The 10,430-nt window shown below is 33.9% G+C and overlaps 1 pseudogene; it reads left to right on the forward strand.

Moving 5' to 3' along the window:
• LOC107566577 (SH3 domain-containing RING finger protein 3-like) overlaps positions 1-10,430 on the forward strand; it is a 147,396-nt pseudogene that overhangs the window by 29,774 nt on the left and 107,192 nt on the right.

The raw sequence follows: 10,430 nt of genomic DNA on the forward strand, positions 1-10,430 counted from the left end.
ACGCTAATATAGTTATTGCAATAGTTATCATTCTTGGTGTGAACGAACCGTAAAGCTTTAATACTCGTTCTAATTCTTTGAGATTAGTGAGTCCACACCTCAACTATAACGATAACGACACAGAGGAACGATATTGTTGAAATCACTTTCAGAAAGATTTTTTTCCATCTGATGAATGATAAAAACATTCACAGACAATCAGAATCCATCTTGCTTTTTAAGAGCTCAAGCATTTAAAGCAACAGATAATAAAACTGCAGTGCGTGCTTATAATAAACAAACAAATCATGTGTTGTTTGAATGCTAATATAGTTATCATAATTTTTGTATGATATGCAAATACAGTTATATTGTTATAGTTTTTGTTTTTGGTGTAAATGCTAATATATTGTTATTTTAGTTATCGTAATAGTTATTGTTAACGCTAATATAGTTATCGCAATAGATATAGTTCTTGATGTGAATGGACCTTAAAGCTTTAATACTCGTTCTAATTGAGAATAACGATAAATGATAACGACACAGAGGAACAATATCATTTGAATCACTTTCAGAATATTTTTTTTTCCAACTGATGAATGATAAAAGCATTGACAGCCAATAAGAATCCTTCCTGCTTTAAAGACCTACAGCATTTAAAGTGACAGACATAAAAACTGCAGAGCATGCTTATAATAAACAAACAAATCATGTGTTGGTGTGACCACCAGTATAGTTATCACTAGTTATCATTCTTGATGTAAATGGGCCTACTAGTTGTTGTAGTGACTAGTTTACTGTTGCTAAGGAACCTGCTGCATTAGTACAGAATGTGTGCGTTTATCTGTGTTTTGCAGTCGTGTTGGTTGGTGCTGATGGTGAAAACACACTGATCTGCTGCAATAATAACTGCAGTTGCCAGGCAACAGGAGCAAGCTGATGCGATGGTGATGCTCTCTCCAGCTTCATCTTCTCCAGATCAAGAGCTCTCGTCTTCACTCACAGAAAGTGTTGACACGAGTCGAACAGTTTGAGCATCAACAAACGCTGCACTGTAATCCAGCTGATGTGCAGTAGATGCATGAGACTGCATTCATCTGCTCAGCTCTGATCTGATTCGCTGGTTTTCTGCTTGTTTGAGGAGTAAGGCATGTTTCCGGCATATCAGATTCAGGATGATGTGTTGTGCTTTTGAGGATGAACTGGATCTAGACTAGTTACTGGATCTCATTGTTTTCCATGCTAGTAGCATCAGATGAGTTTGGTTTGAGTATCAGCTAGATATTTGATTTGTGTCTGCACTCATTTCTTCACAAAATCTTCATGCGTTTTCTCTTTCTTTTTTCATGATTTCTGTGCAGCATTGATTTTGTAACAGTGCTTGTTGGAATCAGTTTTTGGGGGTTCTTTAGTCTGTTGTAGACCGCGAGAGCTGATAGCTGTCTGTGGCTTTTCTAAATTAAGACAAATGAAGTTGAGTTGAATTACACTACAGCTCTAGAGACATTCAAGCTCATGTACACTAGGCTGCATTTGAATGCAGTTTGGAGTGTCATAGTTTCCTCAACAGTATTTATTTATAAATGTATATCTGTTTTTATTTATTTATTTATTTTAGTGTTGTCAAAATTAGGCGATTAATTTTTTTCAGTTTAACGCGTTAAAAATATTTAATGCAATTAATGCAGGGGTGGAGCTAGGGTTGGCCACCCCACTCACAACTGCTGCCTCCATCTCCCTTTTTCTTGACAAGAAGTGCATTTATTTAGTCGCAAAACGTCTTTGACCACATCAAACTGGAGACGTTTCAGATGCACGCTCCACATCACTTCAGTGGAATCTGTACTGTGCTCGCTCGCAGCACATGCTCTTCAATTGCACTAACAAATGCGCCAGCGTGCGCTGTAGCCTGTATCATTTCATGTCAAAGTGCTAAGTGCATGCAATGTCGTGGTCAGTTAAGTTATGAAGTTACCAAAAAGTTGATTAAAGCTGCCTTAAAACTGTGCATGCATGTAATATGTTATATATGAGTCACATTTAAGAACATGTCTCTGAAATGGTTTTCAAAACTGTCCTGGAGCAGCCCAGCACTGTCTCCCTCATCTAACACACCCGATTCAACTCGTCAGTTCATTAGTAGAGACTTTAACCTGAAGTGGGTCAGAAAAGACAAAGAGAATTGTGAGAAAATATGATGCGTGTCAGATACGCGTCACATTCAGCAGCGGCAGCTCTTAAAGTAATAGCTGCCAAAACCTAATAACCCAGCTGCTGTGATGTCTGTTAATCAAAGAACAAAAGAAAAAAGAGGAAATCAATAACTTTTATAGCTTTAAGGATTCATCTATTGTTAATTTAGAATTTAGTGTTTGATAACTTTATTCAGTTTCTGTATATTTCCTGCTTGCTGAAGGGCACAGGTAAATATGACATTTATTATAATGGGTTTATGTGAAGATTGGTTTAAGTTCACTTAAGTTAGAATTTATTTTTTGAAGTCAAATAAATGTTAAAATTGATAGCTCTCAATTATATTGTAATGTTGAATGGCTATGTTCAGTGGTTAAGTATTAGAGGGAAAACAATTTTATAGAGATGTCAGTAGTATTGGTATCAGTTCAGTCATAAAAAAAGATGCTATTAAAGAAATATTAAATAATATACTGTTTTTATGTTGTTTGTACATTCATTTGAAGATTGAATGTGAAATTATTGCCATATAAAAGGATATGTAAAAAGTTTCATGTTAGGTGGGATCGAACACGATTAATTGCGTTTAATTTCTGGAAAAAAAGTGTAATTAGTTATTTTTTTTAATCGATTGATAGCACTAATTTATATATATAGCTGTATTTATTTATTTATGATTTTATTTACTTGTAATTTCAATGTGAATGCAGTCTTATATTGTATTGAACTTCAAGTGATTTTGTTTTAGTTACAGTGATGTAATATGTGACTCTAAACTGATCTCCAGCCTCCTGAGGGATCATTTGGGTCGTTTGACAGTAATGAGCAGAAAACTGTAATCAAGCAGCAGAGTGTCTCACACACACACACACACACACACACACATATAATTACAGCTAATGTGGCTTTGGCATGAGTTACTTCTGATTCAGTCTTAAAGGGTTTGAACACAGTTCTTTATATCAGCCGTGTTTATAATCTGTGCTGCATCACGTTCATTGTCTACATACTGCATTACACTGAAATCACACACCGAACTGAAGAAGTGTCCAATAAACCACAGAAATCACACAAACATTCAAAGAGCTTCTGCTGTTCCATATTTTTCAGTTTTACTAGTTTAGCAGTTAAAATTGGAATAAATAAAACATTATACATATATATATATATATATATATATATATATATATATATATATATATATATATATATACAGGTGTTTTGAGGTGATTAACTGATTGGCACGTCACCATATTCTAATTGGTTGAGATGGTGAATTGGTGGGTTTTTGTTAAATGTGAGCCAAAATCATCACAATTAAAAGAACCAAAGACTTAAACTACTTCAGTCTGTGTGCATTGAATTTATTTAATACACGAGTTTCACAATTTGAGTTGAATTTTCCACGACATTCTAATTTATTGAGATGCACCTGTGTGTGTATATATATATATATATATACACACACTGTAAATAATGTATATATTGCTGTAATAATTATGATATTAATTTATAATATTTTATATTATATTAACATTACTTCTAATAATAATATTTGTTGATTTGTTGTATATAAATGTTGTTTGTTTTGCTGGAAATTATATACTACTACTTCTACTACTACTACTAATTGTTATTATTATTATGTAATTTCCAGCAAAACAAACAACATTTAAATACAACAAATTCATTATTATTATTATTATTATGTAATTTTCCAGCAAAAATGTATATACAGCACATTTATTATTATTATTATTATTATTATTATTATTATTATGTAATTTTTAAAATGATTTTTATTATATAATTTCCAGCAAAACGTTTATACACAAAAAATATTAATTATTTATTGCTGTTGTTATATAATTTCCAGCAATATTATTTTACTGTACTGTAACAATAATAATTGTCATTATTGTAATGTGTGTGTAATTATTATAAATGTATGTATTTAATGTTATTATTATTATAATTATCATGCATGTAGAATGACATTTGTGGGACATATATGTGCAGATTTTCAGTGTAGTTGCACTATTCCTTTAGTATCTCTCCCGTGTTGACAGAAGCAGCCGGTCCGCTCTCTGTCTTTAGCTTTAATGCTGTTGCTCCGTTCAGGAGAGCGAATCGTTCAGCGCTGGAATCGCTTGCTGTCACAGTGGCAGTAAAAGGCGTCATGCTGAAATCAATAACAGACAGAAGCTTGTCCTTTAGAAACTGCATCTGTCAGTCCATAAAGACTCGAGGGATTGGACAGGCGGCGCTCGATTAACATCTGATCGTTTCATAAACACATTTTATTAAAGCGACTGTTTGTGTTTGCATGATTTCAGTGCTAGTCTGTTCTGACTGCATTAGTCCTGCAGATGAATGTGGTGTTTAAGACCTCGCTTTAAACACAATTATGGGTTTCAATAGCTCAACACTGACCACTGGAGTCTGAGTGGATTGAGTGATTAGACAGTGATCAGACGTCTGATCAGAGCTAGTGCTCTTCTGCGCAGGGACTGAAGCCAGGCTCCGGTGTCTCTGGTTCTTCAGGACGGAGGAGCAGAAGGTCCTGCTGAACGAATCTGGATCCATCTGTTCCTCCAATCTGGAGCATCCAGCGCCGGCTCCGTCCCGTCAGACCATCTGGAGCCAGAGACCCTCAGAGACACCAAACCTGACGAGACACGAGTGTGTGTGTGTGTGTTTTGAGCGAGTGTGTGTGTGTGTTTTTTGAGAGAGTGTGTGTGTGTGTGTGTGTGTTGTGAGCGAGGGTGTGTGCAAAAGACACTGAAACTGGTTTAAATTCAACTCCTTCAGGTTCGTCAAGTCTTGCATTACCATACGAATGATTTAATGCCATGTTCAGAAACATATTTGTGGGATTTCATGTGTTGTAGGATTGCACACAGCTTTTTTGAGTCTGTACACAGAGATTGTTGCCCAGAATACCGCAGAGATTGGTTTACGATGTATGGCAGCGCAAGACAAGTTTTGGCGGCATTGCACTAGACGAACTGTTGGGTTACGCCATTAGACATTCAGCGAGTGTGTGTGTGTGTGTGTGTGTTTTGAGCGAGTGTGTGTGTTTTGAGCGAGTGTGTGTGTGTTTTGAGCGAGTTTGTGTGTGTGTGTGTTTTGAGCGAGTGTGTGTGTGTGTTTTGAGCGAGTGTGTGTGTGTGTGTGTGTGTGTGTGTGTGTTTTGAGCGAGTGTGTGTGTGTGTGTTTTGAGCGAGTGTGTGTGTGTGTGTAGGGATGCAACGATTATAGATTTTGTTGGTACGATTATTGTCTGAGAAATAATCACGGTTTTATGATTATGACGGTTATTATGCATTTATTAAATTCACTAAATTATTAATGTATAAAATCACATGAACACTCTTTAGATATTAAAGTGTTATTTATTGCTGCCTTTTGAAACAGAAATAACACCGTAACCAATAATACAGCACAAAATAATAATAATAAAGACGAACAAATGTCCATCTCTCCCATTGGAATTAAACATGTCAGTATTTCCCTTTTGAAAATAACTAATGAAAATAGATCACAAAAGTGTTTAGTGTTTTCAGTTTGTACATTCTTTACTTTTCTTTTGGATCTGAGAATGAGAACTGGAAACATGGTGAAAAAAAAAAATCTTGTTGGTTTTTGACTTATGAATAATACTGTAAAAGGGATAATTAAATAGCAATTATTGTGTTAATGAAGTTTTATTAATATAAGACTGTTAACTTTATTTATTCCACAGGGGAAATTATTAATAATGAGGGGAATAAGCTGAACTATTATTGTAATCAACTGTCATGCATACGTATTCATTTTAATAATTTTTATAATAATTCATATGATTTTACATGTGGCCTGAGAAAATCATGTCTTATTTTGGTTTGTTAGATCGGAGATCGCGCTGTGCACACATGCAAACATTCACGAGGACACAAACTTGTTTTGAACCCTGCCCCGCGACTTTTATTAATAAAATAGCTTAGATATTGAATTGCTACATTATATTCATCAGCAACAAGGGGGTAAAATCACTGTTTAAGTTACTAAACACACGTTTGTAGAGAGACGCGCTGACGCAGGTTCACACACACACTTCTCTCTCTCTCTCTCGCTCTCTCTCTCCCGATCGAATAATTAATTAAAGTAGCTAAATGTTATAATTAATGAATTCAAATAAATGTGATCTTAGCGCATTATTTCATCTGTCTGATCTGAAGCGGGCAGAATACTGAGCTAACGAGCTGTAGCTTCGCGTCAGTCTTGCCTTCACGTCCTGCATTAAAATAGTTTAAAGCCGTGTATTCGCTCTTTAGTAGCAGTTTTTATGGCAATATTTAAATGTCATTCTTGGGCATTACACTAATAGCGTATGCTACACGCTAGTAGTAGCATTTTAAGTTGGCGCACCACTGGTGTAACTTTGTTTTCGTTTTCGTGCAACAGAAACACTCGGTGTAGCCGAGCCTTTGCGATTAATTAACCGTGATGTTTTAAAGCGCGGTTAATCGTGAAAACGGTTAATCGCTGCATCCCTATGTGTGTGTTTTGAGCGAGTGTGTGTGTGTGTGTTTTGAGCGAGTGTGTTTTGAGCGAGTGTGTGTGTGTGTGTGTGTGTGTGTTTTGAGCGTGTGTGTGTGTGTGTGTGTGTGTGTTTTGAGCGAGTGTGTGTGTCCAGAAGGCATGTGAAGTGACTCATTAATGTCTGTTTTATTTCTCCTGAGATGTTTCTGAGTCACGGTTGATACTTCACGTATCTTCTGAGATCAGATCAGATCCTCAAACACACCACTGTAAACCTCCAGTGTTTCAGCTCTTTTACATAATCAGCATCTCTTCATTCAGCAAACATTTCTACACTTTCCACTTCACACAAAACCTCATTTCAGTATAAATTCAGAATTTAATTCCAACCCTCACTTTACAATGATTATTCCTGAAATCACACATACAGTATTGTTCAAACATTTGAGGTCGACTTTTGACAAAAGTCTCTTCTGCTCACCAGGGCTGCATTTATTTGATCAAAAATACAGTAAAAATTGTTAATGTCTGTTTTATTTCTCCTGAGATGTTTCTGAGTCACGGTTGATACTTCACGTATCTTCTGAGATCAGATCAGATCCTCAAACACACCACTGTAAACCTCCAGTGTTTCAGCTCTTTTACATAATCAGCATCTCTTCATTCAGCAAACATTTCTACACTTTCCACTTCACACAAAACCTCATTTCAGTATAAATTCAGAATTTAATTCCAACCCTCACTTTACAATGATAATTCCTGAAATCACACATACAGTATTGTTCAAACATTTGAGGTCGACTTTTGACAAAAGTCTCTTCTGCTCAACAAGGCTGCATTTATTTGATCAAAAATACAGTAAAAATTGTGAAATATTATTACATTTCAACTGGCTGTTTTCTCTGTGAATCTCTGTTAAACTGTAATGTATTTCTGTGATGCGCAGCTGTATTTTCAGCATCATTACTCCAGTCTTCAGCGTCACATGATCTTCAGAAATCAGTATAATATGCTGATCTGCTGCTCGAGAAACATTTCTGATTATTATCAATGTTGAAAACAGTCGTGCTGCCCAATGTTTTTGTGGAAATCGGGGTACGTTTTATATTTCAGGATGAAATTATGCAGTTATTTCCATTTTATGACTAGATTGTGTGTTTTCTGCATCACTGCAATCATAGCAGGATCACTATCATTCTCTGTGCGCGTGTCTCTATCAGGTCCTTGTCGTGTGTGTTAATCGGAGCTCAGCTGATCAGCTATCGACAGGAACATGAAGAGCGTCGAGAGCCATCAGAAAACAGTCTGTGTTTCTCATTCAGCTCCAGCACTAATGCAGTCAAACAAGCAGTAATTAACCTCTGCAGGAGTGAGAGTTTATGAATACTAATGCTCATCATGCGTCGTTATATTTCATCAGCAGTGTAGTTGCTCTGGTTAGTTGAGGATAAACTAAGAGTTTACGAACTGAAGGTCTTTCATGCAAATAATTGATGAGTGCTCAATATTCAGCATATGATACATCATGTCCTGCATTTATTCCTTCTAATAGTTTTTTCATGTATATACAGTACTTCTTTAATGCGCACAGTTATTATTATTAACAATTAACTCAAATTATGATTTGATGCAGAGTCATTTGGCAAAGTTGCATTACAGTATGTGTATATATATATATATATATATATATATATACTGTATATTATATACAGTACTTCTTTAATGCGCACAGTTATTATTATTAACAATTAACTAAAATTATGATTTGATGCAGAGTCATTTGGCAAAGTTGCATTACAGTATGTGTATATATATACATACACACATATTTTTTCTAGAGTTTCAAGTAGATTTTTGATTTAAGTAGACTTAAATAAAAAGTGTATATACTGTAATATATTCAATTAAAACTGTAATGATTTAATAATTTATTTTTTATTTTTTACAATAATAGCACCCTATGAACTGTTTTTGTTTGTTTGTTTATTAGTTTTTTTCAGAAATTGTGTTTTTCGAAATTCCGTTTACATTTTGGATTCTTTGTTTTATGGTTTAATACAAATGTATTACCAAAAGCAGTGGTAATAAAATGAATGCATAAAATATTAAACATTTAAATAATACTTTAAAATGTAATCAAATGAAAAAAAATAAATATATATATATATATTAATAATAATAAATATAAATTGTCATATTTACATTGGCTGGTGAAAAAAAGTATTTTAATAACACAATTCTATTTATATCTCGCCATTCTGTTTATATCTCGCAATTCAGTTTATATCTCACAATTCTGTTTATATCTCACAATTCTGTTTATCACAATTCTGAGTTTATATCTCACAATTCTGTTTAAATATCACAATTCTGTTTTTATCTCGCAATTCTGTTTTTATCTCGCAATTCTGTGTTTATATCTCACAATTCTGTTTATATCACACAATTCTATTTATATCTCGCCATTCTGTTTATATCTCGCAATTCAGTTTATATCTCACAATTCTGTTTATATCTCACAATTCTGTGAATATATCTCGCAGTTCTGTTTATATCTCGCAATTCTGTTTATAACTCACAATTCTGTTTATATCTCGCAATTCTGTGTTTATATCTCGCAATTCTGTTTATATCTCACAATTCTGTTTTTATCTCGCAATTCTATTTATATCTCGCAATACTGTTTATATATCTCACAATTCTGTTTATATCTCACAATTCTGTTTATATATCACAATTCTATTTATATCTCGCAATACTGTTTATATCTCTCAATTTTGTGTATATATCTCACAATTCTGTTTATATCTCACAATTCTGTTTATATCTCACAATTCCGTTTATATCTCACAATTCTGTTTATATCTCACAATTCCGTTTATATCTCACAATTCTGTTTAAATCGCAATATTCTGTTTAAATCTCACAAATCTATTTATATCTCACAATTCAATTTATATCTCGCAATTCAAGTCAAGTCAAGTTTATTTGTACAGCGCATTTCACGATATAAATCATTGCAAAGCAACTTTACAGCCAATTAAGTTTCTACAATATATTCTGTTTATATCACACAATTCTATTTATATCTCGCAATTCTGTTTATATCTCACAATTCTGTGAATATATCTCACAATTCAGTTTATATCTCGCAATTCTGTTTATAACTCACACTTCTGTTTATATCTCACAGTTCTGTGTTTATATCTCACAATTCTGTTTATATCTCTTTCTGTTCTTTACACCATGACAATAACCATTCATTTAAAGCAAAAAGCCTACTGAACCTTTCGTGTCCTCGTTGATACGTGGGAAGCGGTCCTGTGTATATATCTCCCAATTCCGTTTATATCTCACAATTCTGTTTAAATATCACAATTCTGTTTATATCTCACAATTATGTTTATATCTCACAATTCAGTTTATATCTAGCAATTCTGTGTATATATCTCGCAATTCTGTTTATATCTCGCAATTCTATATATATCTCGCAATTCTGTTTATATCTTGCAATTCTATATATATCTCGCAATTCTATGTATATATCTCGCAATTATGTTTATATCTCACAATTCAGTTTATATCTCGCAATTCAGTTTATCTCGCAATTCTGTGTTTATATCTCACAATTCTGTTTATATCTCGCAATTCAGTTTATCTCGCAATTCTGTGTTTATATCTCACAATTCTGTTTATATCTCACAATTCTGTTTATATCTCACAATTCTGTTTAT

Source organism: Sinocyclocheilus grahami, unplaced genomic scaffold (assembly GCF_001515645.1).
Source record: "Sinocyclocheilus grahami isolate Dianchi unplaced genomic scaffold, SAMN03320097.WGS_v1.1 scaffold1085.1, whole genome shotgun sequence".
Classification (NCBI taxonomy): Eukaryota; Metazoa; Chordata; class Actinopteri; order Cypriniformes; family Cyprinidae; genus Sinocyclocheilus; species Sinocyclocheilus grahami.